The sequence below is a fragment of the Pseudorasbora parva genome, chromosome 20 (genome assembly GCF_024679245.1).
Source record: "Pseudorasbora parva isolate DD20220531a chromosome 20, ASM2467924v1, whole genome shotgun sequence".
Lineage (NCBI taxonomy): Eukaryota > Metazoa > Chordata > Actinopteri > Cypriniformes > Gobionidae > Pseudorasbora > Pseudorasbora parva.
The window spans coordinates 6600312-6611672 of NC_090191.1; the positions used below are offsets into that span (position 1 = coordinate 6600312).

The 11361-nt window shown below is 40.6% G+C and overlaps 1 protein-coding gene across 2 annotated transcripts in view; it reads right to left on the reverse strand.

Moving 5' to 3' along the window:
* LOC137049215 (NACHT, LRR and PYD domains-containing protein 12-like) overlaps positions 1-1992 on the reverse strand; it is a 59115-nt gene extending 57123 nt beyond the window's left edge. For both annotated transcript variants that reach the window (XM_067427680.1, XM_067427681.1), the window contains exon 1: positions 1904-1992. The gene's annotated coding sequence lies outside the window, so the exon portion shown is untranslated. The remainder of the gene's footprint in view (positions 1-1903) is intronic.
* Positions 1993-11361: the final 9369 nt, after the last annotated feature.

Below are 11361 nucleotides of genomic sequence, written 5' to 3' on the forward strand. Positions count from 1 at the left end.
AAATAATGGTAACCCTGCTGCCTGTAATTTCCTATTATTTAACAGGGAAATAATTAACAGTGATAGCTTACATTATTTTATTTTTTTGGATCTGATGTAGTTGGTTCCTTAACTACATCAGATGTTCACAATAATAACAGGAAAAAAACTTGCCATAGTTTTATCCCTGGTGTAACACGTTTTACATATAGCTGCTAATTATTAAATGTAATCAGTGTTTTAAGAGGCTACATCCCATTTAGCTGATCTGATGTGTGTTGGTCTGCCTAACCCCTCTTTGTTTGGAATAATTTCATGTTACTCTGCCTTATTTGGGAAAGATGGCCTACAGTAGCCTTCAATTATCTCATTTTCTAAAATTAACAATTGGTGGTTCTTCAAGATCTTGACTCTAGCCTATTTCTACAGTTTTTTTTCTCAATATAGTTAATTTAGAGTTAGTTTCATTTCTACAAATGTTGCAAACTCTGCAATAATATAGTTTCCCATTCCCATTCTGTGATTGGTAGTGATTGGCAATTGGCAGATCTTGATCTTGGCCCCATCTCTAACTGAAGTACTGCAGATAAAAAGCATTTGAATGTTTTTGCAGTTTTTCATTGTATGTGAAACATGATGGACAGTAAAATGGGAAAAATGTGTAGAATAAATGAATATGTTCTGATATTCAGAACTGCTTCTGATATTTATTTACTTTTTTACAGTTAATCATTTGAAACAACTGCCAAAACATTGAACCAACAAAACATCAAACCAGTTTAACCAGGACTATTTAAAAAAAGAAAAAAGAAAAAAAAGAAAAATGCATGCACACACACACACGCATGTTTACAGCTGGATGGGTTCCCAGAAAGACGGCTTATGTCTCAGAGAAGATTTTTCAGGGTTCGTTTACTTCAGATAAATGTCTCTACGCTTTTCAGCCCATGTGTGGGAGCACAGAGTATGTCGCCTCATAAATCATTATTATTCTATTGTCCAATCTCACACTTGTCCTCAGCCCATCAACCAGTCAGCTCAGCCATGACTCCTTCTTCCCTCTCTTAGGCTCCACCTGGAGCGGTTTCATCTCTGTGCACTAGAACATTTTGGCATGAAAACAGTAACTTTCCCCAGGCTATCTCTACCTTAAAGGGATAGTTCACTTTAAAATAAAAATTCTGTCATCTTTTACTCACCCTCAAGTTGTTTCAAACCTATATGAATTTCTTTCTTCAGCTGGACACAAGGGAAGATATTTTGAAGAATGTCAGTAACCAAACAGTTAACTGGAGCCATTAACTTCCATAGAATTTTTGTAAAGGATGACAGAATTTTCATTTTTTAAGTGAACTATCCCTTTAAATAGCTAGCATGCCAATCATTACTCTTTGTCATGACTCATAATCCAGTACTCTTATGGTGTTTAGCCCAGAGTTATACTAAATAGTAGTAATATACTCAATAGTAGTAGCTGAAGTGTTAATGTAGTATTACTCATTAGTCCTGCATTACTTCCTGCACAGTTACTAACTAATGACGGATCATTATTCTAATGTGTTGCCCAAATCCCTTGTGTGTTTGCGCACACTTGGCAAATAAAGCTCATTCTGATTCTTAGTTACCTCTGGTCAATGTTCTACGTCATCTTTACATGGTTGTAATGCCCTCTTTGTTTGAGTTCTTCATTGTGTGTTTTATTAATTCAACCATAACGTGACAAACAGTAAAATGATAAAACAGTGATTTGTGCAGCCTTCAGTGATTCACTTTCAAACACACACTTGGTCATCTGTCAGATCATGACATAAAGAGGTTTAAATAAAATCATCAAAATGACTTCAGCACAGCATTAAAGTCTCAGAAGCACCAATGACACATCATAAGACGATGATAAAACTCTGAATAAAGAAGAAACACTCACCTCAAATCACATTTGTAGAGGTTGCTTTGCGTTGCTCTGAACTGTCGTGTTGAAGACTCTGAAACGTTTTTAGGTTAGAGGCAGCACATGTCAGCACACGTCTCTGATCTGGTTGGTTGTTCAGAGAGACTCGTTCTCAGATACTGAATATTTGTAGAAGTTTGTGAGAATGTGTTTTAGACAATGTGTGTCAGGTACGTCAATGTATGTTTTCTTATCTATTAATGAGGATTAATCTTAATGTATTAGTGCAGTGCAGACTTTGATAACTTTATTCAGTTTCTGTATATTCAGCCCGATCTCACGAAAATGCAAATATAAATAGTACAAGTGTGCAATTTTGTCGAATGTATACGCCAATATGAGTTTTGGCGTGCATATGGTACGTGGTTTTTTGTGTGCATATGATACGCAATTTTATGGCATATTATATAATAATAATAATTCATTACATTTATATAGAGCTTTTCTAGACACTCAAAAAGCGCTTTACATATAGAACCACCACCAATGTGCAGCATCTACTTGGATGATGCGACGGCAGCCATATTGCGGCAGAACGCCCACCACACACCAGCCAATCATTATATGGGGATGATTAGGGGGCCATGATGGACAGGGGCCGATGGGCAAATTTGGCCAGGATGCTGGGGTTACACCCCTACTCTTTATCGAAGGACATCCTGGGATTTTTAATTACCACAGAGAGTCAGGACCTCGGTTTAACGTCTTATCTGAAGGACGGTGCTCTTTGTCAGTGTGGTGTCCCCATATGTGTCCCCATATATGTACGAAACAACCACCCCCATCCTATCTAAGAGCGTGTCATATACACGTAGCATATGCATGCCAAAACTAATTTTGCCGTGTACATTCCACAAGATTGCACTATTGACTATCGATTGCACGACTGGCCTTGTACTATTTTTACGCATTACCATGTGATCGCGTTGGTATATTTCCTATCTGTTAGAAAAAAGGCCACAGGTAAGTACATTTACTATAATGGGTTTATGTGAAGATTGTTTTAAAGGTTTAGTTCACACAAAAATGAAAATAATGTAATTTATACTCATGTTGGTGTACGCCTGTAAAACCTTTGTTCATCTTCAGAACACGGATGAAGATATTTTTGATCAAATCTGATGGCTCAGTGAGGCCTTCATTGCCAGCAAAGATCCAGAAAATTACTAAAGATGTATTTAAAATAGTTCATGTGAGTATACTTTCAAATCAGTGGTTCGGAGCACCAAAGTCACAAAATTTCAGCAATAAAATAAAAATTTGGGTTAGCCTTTATAATAGTGACATTATTAGAATAGAAAATAATTACATTATAATTTGATATGGTTCATAAAATAAAGTTATTTTTTATATCCTAATAAATTTTAAAATTAAGCTTTCAGTTATACTGTGGCATTTCTTGTCTACAACGAGCCCAAAAGGGCGCAAGTCACACTTCTTCTCATCTCTCTGCACTGGCTACCACTAGCTGACATTTATCATATTATTATTGTTGTTATTAGTAGTAGTTTTTGTAGTAGTTCATTTTAAAAACAATCTGTGTTCTCTTCTTGATTTATCATAGATATATCCCAGTCAAAAGACAAAGACCCAAACAGGGACCAGAGACTGGCCTGCCCTCGTGAAGGGCTCCCTAATCTAGGTTGGATGCATCTGTCGAGATAACTTTCCACTTCATAACAGTGCCCAAACTCACGCCCGTCTGATACCAGGCGGGATTTTTCCAAGGGGCCAGAGCCAAAACACAGCTGTGGTCTACCTTGATTTGTAATCGGCCCGAGAGCCATGCATGAGCTTGAAACATGTGTAACAGACCTAGTCTGAGGACTGGCGCTGCCGAGGACATGAGTCCCAACATGAAAGTGTTTGAGAGGGGTTTATACACCGGACCTGAGGGAAACCGCTCGGTTCTGAACAAAAAGCGAGCGCTGTGACGTCAGCCGCGCGCTCATCTGTAGTGAGTCTAACACTGTTCCCAGAAACGAAACGTTGTGTGTGGGAGACAATGAGCTCTTTCCACATTGATTCTGAGGCCCAAACATTTCAAATGGTTGAGAAGCCAAGATCTGTGGTTCAATAACTGTATCTCTGACTGAGTTATTACAAGCCAGTCGTCGAGACAGTTGAGAATTCTCATTCCCCGAAGCCTCAGCGGGGTTAGCGCCGCTTCCATGCACTTCGTAAACGTGCGGGGAGCCAGAGATAGACCAAAGGGTAGATTTCCCCTCAAAGGCGAATCTCAAGAATAGCCTGTGGTGAGGGGCTATTTGTTTGTGGAAATAAGCATCCTCTAAATCCACCGTGAAGAACAAATCTCATGGTTCAATGTGCGCGAGATTCGTTTCATTCTCAACATTTTGTACAGGCGCTTCATAAGGGCCTTGTTCAGATGTCTGAGATCTAGAATGGGCCTGAGACCACCGTCTTTTTTCGATACAAGGAAATAGCGACTGTAAAAGCCTGGCTAGCTTTGTGAGGGGTGAATGGCTTCCACCGCCTCTTTCATTAACAGCTTCGATATTTCGTTTCGAAGCACGTGACTTGTGTCGCTTCTCACCATTGTCTCTACCACGGCACGAAAGCACGGTGGTCTGCAAGCAAACTGTAGTGAGTAAACTTGTTCTATTATGTTCAACTCCCATTTTGAAATGCCGGGAATGGCCTGCCAGGCCTCGGCCTTCAAAGCCAGGGGCTGAATTAATTTGTGGCGACGAGTCGATGGGTAACAGGGACTCAGTGGCCCCATGGTATTGTGTTAAGATGGCGCTTATCGGAACACGTCTGTTCATGGGCTCTGTGACTGCGAGAGAATCGTTTCCCGCCGCCTGAGTGCAGGGGGTCGTGGGACATAGAATATTGGTGCTTGTGTACAGACGAGCGCGTACAGGCTCGTTGACTGTGAGGAAAGTGTTTCCAGCCCCCTGGTTCCAGGGGGCTGGGGAACATAGGGGAGTGATTGAGTGTAGGGGTACATTTAAAGGACAACTCCGGTGAATTTTTAAGGTACTCATGATCGTTATATCTTTGTGAGTACAGTCTATAGAAAAAAAACGAATCGGATTGGTGCTTGCAACGCGGAGTTATTACAGTTAATGCCCAGAGCCCCCCCCCCCCCCCCCCACACACACACACACACAGCTAAAACGGCAGCTTTGGGGGCATTCACGTAAAGGGTGTCTTTGTGCCTCTTAACAGACACAAAATGCAATTAAAATGTCTGTCCAACATGAACAGGGCCCTTACATGACAACGAGATGCGTTTAGCCACTTAGCCATTGTTTAAATTCATCTGTTTTAGACGGCTAGCTGTGTCTCGCGCTGAAGTCCCGTGGGGACTCAGCGGTAGCCGGAAAGTCGAGAAGAGCATCGTATATATGAAGAGGCTCTGCTCATCGGCTCGTCGGTCCTCAGTATTCGATTCTGTACTGCTGATCCAATGAGGATCGCTGCTCGTTCAGTTACTCGTGCATGCTCAGTATCAGCTGCTCGTGAGTTCATCAGATCTCTCAGCAAAACATGTCTCACTTCAGTGAACGGTTAGAGTTACAACATATAATTCAAGACATTTGTTTATTTATATACGGAGGGACTGTCACTCATGTCAAAAAGTGAGTAACTAAAATAACGTGTGTCAGCGCTGATTTGAGACGTGAACCGTTTAGAACGATTCAGTCCGATTAGGTGAACTGGTTCGCCCGGTTCAAAAGAACCGGTTAAAAAGAATGATTCGTTCATGACCGGACATCACTAGAGTGATGATCCGATCGGGCTCACGAGTGAAGAAGAAATTGTTCGCATTTGTGCCTTTCCGAATTGTAAAAATTTGCAGTGAACACTTGATTCACTTACACAGACAAAACACAGCTGGGCCGGTTGAAGAAAAATGCTATTCCAAGGTTAAAGACGGCTGCAGCCACTGTGGAGGTAATGTAAACTTTATTTATCCTTCCATTTGGGCACACCCTTGAAGAAAGATGTGCAGTAATTTAAAATAATCTTGCTTTACACACACATGACGCTCTTACCAACTGGACTGCCTTTTTTCCGGCTACCGCTGCGTTCCCACAGGACTTCAGCGCGAGATAAAGCTAGCCGTCTAAAACAGGTGAATTTAAACAATGGCTAAGTGGTTTTCTGGGTGGTGTCTATAAAAGCTTTTCTTTGACTAAAAAGGAAGTTTTCAGCTATGTAAGCGTTGTCAGCAAGCGTGAGCAGCGCGTGAGCAGCACTTCAGCGTAACTACACCGTGACTGCAGCTGCAAACGCGCGAGAGTATTCACACTGGAAGCGTTGGTGCAGCGTCACAGCAGCGGCTCCCACAATGATAGAGTCTATAGCTGTCTGAGTATTAAATACTACACTAAAATAAATTATTATATTTTCTGGCTAGTTTACTTTACTTTTTATAATACTTTCACCCAAACTGAATTATTAAAACAAGTTTAAATGGGTAAATCTTCTACAGATGATTTTTTATTCTTCGTTTTCTTTAATGACATACTCCAGTTATTGTTAAAACACACCACATGTGCTTCTTGTGTGCATTTTGAGCGCTTTTGTGATATTATATTTATTATGTCCATCAAAAGTGTGCTTTCGCTTTACACCGTGACTGCAGCTGCAGACCGAGAGCCTTTACCTGTCTGAATATTAAATACTAAACTAAACGAAAGTTTGTTATATTTTCTGGCTCGTTTACTTAATTTTTTATAATCATAACCACCCAAACTGAATAATCAAAACAAGTTTAAATTGCTAAAATCTTCCACAGATATTCTTTTCTCAAATACTCCAGTTATTGTTAAAACACACAACACTATAGCTTCCTGTGTGCATTTTATGTGCTTTTTGTGTGAAATCACATTTATTTTGTCCTTTAAAAGTGTGCTTTCACTTTAATTGAGCATCAGGAGCGTCAGCAGCGCAGCAAAAATAGGCTCGCAGCTGAAACCCCCGCTTCACTGCTGCTCACGCGACGCTCCTGCTTGACGCTCACGCGCGCTGCTCCTGCTCCCGGTGTGAATGCACTCATTGATTAACATGGGCGCCGAAAAAAATACGCGCTGTGAAACGGCCGTTACAGGACAATTTTATATTATCATGACCTTTTATATATCAAAAGTTCAAGTTCAAGTTAATTTATTTATATAGCACATTTAAACAGCCGCAAGACAGACCAAAGTGCTTTACAGAGCAAGCATATAAAAATAAAAGCAGCAAAACATACATGAGAACATAGAGAACAACTAAGCTAAGATTAAGTATAAAATCAAGAAGCAAGTGTAAAATAATAAGAACAGTCTAAGATAACTAATCAATATGCTAGCGAGAATAGATACGTTTTGACTAGAGACTTAAAAACAGAGAGGTTTGGAGCAGTTCTGATCTCCAGAGGCATGGTGTTCCACAGACGAGGCCCTGCCACCGCAAAAGCACGCTTCCCTCTATGCTTAAGTCTGACACGAGGGACTACCAGCAGCGCCTGGTCGTGGGATCTGAGACTTCTGGATGGAATGTACGGATGAATAAACCGGTGCTAGGTTGTGTAAAGATTTGAAGACGAAGAGAAGAATTTTGAAATCTATTCTCTCTTGGACTGGTAACCAATGTAAAGATCTGAGGATGGGAGAGATGTGATCACATTTGTGACAATTATGGATGAGTCTGGCCGCCGCATTTTGGACTAATTGAAGACGGGAGATTTGAGAATCTGATATACCCCAATATAGTGAGTTGCAATAATCCAGTCGACACGTGATGAAAGCATGAACCGCCATTTCCAGAGTTATAGGAGTGAGAAAGCCTTTGATTTTAGATAGTAAGCGAAGTTTAGAAACCAGATGAGACTACAGATAAGATGTGTTTATCAAACTTTAAAGAATGGTCAACACCTAAGTTCCGCACTCCTGTAGATTTAAAGGGAGATAGACTCCCCAAGTCTGGGCATGTGTACTAAAGCCGCCGACAGATCTAGGAGAACTAGAACCACAGTGTCTCCACATTCAGTGGAGAGATAAATGTAATTTAGCACTCGCAGGAGAGCGGACTCAGTGCTGTGGGCAGTCCTAAACCCAGATTGAAAGACCTCATATATAGAGTTATTAGACAAAAAGTGTTGGAGCTGATCCAACACGATTTTCTCCAATAACTTGGAGATGAAAGGCAGGACAGAGATCGGCCGGTATTTTTTTTTAAACAGAAGGATCCAGTGAAGGCTTCTTGAGCAAAGGAGTGATCGTAGCCACTTTAAGATTGGCCGGGACGGATCCAGTGCTAAGACACTTGTTAATAAGGGATACCATACCTGGACCCACCGTGTTGGTGATTCATTTTAAAAATCTCGGGTGAATTATATCATTTGGGCAGAACGATGGTTTGAGCTTGGAGCTCACATCCTTCAGTGTCTGGAGGTTAATGGGAACAAAAGCATCCCAAACACAGGAGGTACGCGGCATAATGGGGGGAGAGTTAATTTAGGGCAGATACTGGTCCTTAATGTAGTGATTTTGTTAATAAAAAATCTCTGGAAGTCTTCACATAGAGCATCTAGGGCAACAGACAATTTAGCAGATGGGTTTAAAACAGAATGAAGGACAGAAAACAAGAACTTAGGGTTAGAGTGATTGGATTCAATTAAGTTTGAGAAGTATGTGGCTTTAGCTGATTTAGCAATGATCTGATATGCTGTAAGTGAGGCTTTGAACATGTGGAAGGAGACACTTTGCCTGTCCCGTTTCCATTTGCATTCTTCCTTTCTACATATTTGTCTTTGGAGACGAGTGTCAGAATTTTGCCACATATCTGATTTTGGTTTGGGTTTGTGAGGCTTAAGAGGAGCAGTCACGTTTGCAACTTTAAGCCAGGCAGAATTTAAAAGGCTAAGATGCTGATCTGCATCCAGGCCAGATAAAGGTTGGTCCAAGTTCCAGTGAGAGCATAGGTCAGTAAAGCACAAGTCGAAGTTTCTGTTGAACTGAGGAGTTCAAGGGAAAGTTCAAGGGAAAGTTGATTTCTCAATTCATCACCCCTTTTAAAATATTTTAGCAGTCATAATAATCATAATAATAATTATTAGTCATATTAATATATAAACATAAAAATGTATATACACACTTTTCATTTATAAAAAAAAAATGTATACAAAAAATAATAATCGCTTTTTAAATCACAATATTAACCAGAATAATCGCAACTATATATTTTCTCCAAATCGTGCAGCCCTGAAAGCTACTAATGCAAAATGTAGGCTGTCAGGAAGGAGGCAAGAGAGGCAGTGTTGGCAAGCACCAATCCGGTTCGGGTTTTTTTCTATAGACTGTACTCACAAAAAACTGGGTAAGACAACAATCGATATTTCAAATAAAAAAAAAAAACACAAAAAAATGTGACATTAAAATGTGTAAAAATTGCTTGTTTAATAAAGTAACAGTGTCCAACAGCGACACTCGCAGGTAAAGTAACGGGAGGTTGCCTGAGCCAATTGCCTTTTAACAGACCCGCTAAAGTCACGCTATGATTGAATATGATCGGTTATGGTTGGATATGATTGCTTCACACGATAAATCCCACTTGATTTTGTGTGTGTTCTTGGCCTAAAGACTAATTGAAAAGTAAACAACTAAGCCATTTGGATATCCCCACTTAATGTCATGTCAAAATCAAACTTAAAGGTCCCATTCTTCGCGTGTTTTTCGAAGCTTTGATAATGTTTACAGTGTGCAATATAACATGATTTCATGTTTCGCGTGTAAAAAAACAGTATTTTTCACACAATTTACTTATCTGTACCGGTGTTTCCTCTGTCCTAAAAACGGCCTGATGATTTCCTTGTTATATGAAGTCCCTCCTTCAAAAATACGTAACGAGTTCTGATTAGGCCAGCGCTTCCCGCGCTGTGATTGGACAGCAGCTTAGCGCACGTACCGGAAAGGTCCCGCCTCTTATCATAACGGGTAGATACCAGATACGCGCGCTCAATCTTATTGCAAAAATGTCTATATTGCCTTATCAATTTGAGCCGGAATCAGACCCGGAGAATATCGAAGAGGATCGATTACAACCTGCTCAGAAAAGACTTTTGCTGGATGTTTCAGAATGGTAAGCTGTCTATTCAGAAGTTTAAACTGATCATTACAAACACCAACAATCAATGTCTGAATGAATTACTACACTTTTATATGCTAAATTTTTCAGATTAGTTTCAATTACCATCTAACGTTAGTTAACAAAGCTAAACAGCGTTGCACTTTGTGTCATGAGTTACATAAACTGTTAAACGGACCAACTTAAATAATAAAATACACTTACCGGTTGTGGTCCATAAACAATGCCTTCTCCAGACAAAGAGGGAACTGCGTCATCTTTTATGAATAATCTTTCTGCGAATCCGGCATTAAACTGATTGAGATTGAGGAAGCAGTCTTCAGCAAAATGTGCTGCACATAGTTTTAAATTGTTATTCTAATTTTCTGGAACCGAGTTAAAGGGTCATGAAACCCCAAAACACTTTTTTTGAGATGTAAACAGATATGTATAGGCTGCACATCATTGAAAACACTAAGGGTACTCATTAATGGTATTCATATGTGAAAATAGTTATTTTTGCATTTTTCAGAGCGATTTCTGTCTTCCAGTTTGAAAAGCTTAGTCGGAGCAACGTCACAAATGCTGACGTCGGCGCGGCCTTTTCGGTCCATGTATGGGCTGCTGGGCACATGCTGACGTCTACTGCTCCGAGCGACTCTCGATATATATTCATGACATGAAGCTCATTCAGTCCAATCCCTGCACTGTAGTATGCGTATAAGATAATTTAGTTAATATGCATGAGACAGACACTTCTGTCAGGCTCGTATGCCATCCTTATTGTAGAGATATGGTGGGGAAGTTTTGGAAGAAGCGTGCGGAAAAGTCACGGAGGAAAGCTAGGCGTTGTGCTGATACGAAATAACGTAAAGGGCGCCGAGCAAGCTGTAACCGGCGCCGTCTGTGGAAGCCTTTGCATCAAAGGCTCGGTAAAGTAAAATTAACTTGAGCAATCGCACGCCGAACCTGCAAGCATTGCCTAATTTTTGTCAGGAGTGCAAAATACCCAGTCTGTAGGATAATGAACAAAAGCCACGTCCTCTCCGTTTTATTTGTGGTCACAGCCATGCACTAAACCGCATGTGTTCGGGCTCTTAGTGAAACAGTGTGCATATTTGGACAACTATAGATTTAGCTGCCGAGTGACCGCGTGGATCGTCACGGCAACCCAGCGCGCGCCGCTCTGTGCTTCAGATGCGCGGCCGAGACTATGGAGCTTCAAACCCCTTCGCTTTTACCCCGATCTAGAATTACACATCTCTATCACATCGCATGTTGGGTGGTTCACGTTCTCTTATCACGTCGGCGCGTTGTTCATCTTGCCAAACAGCGTGCATATTTGGACAAAT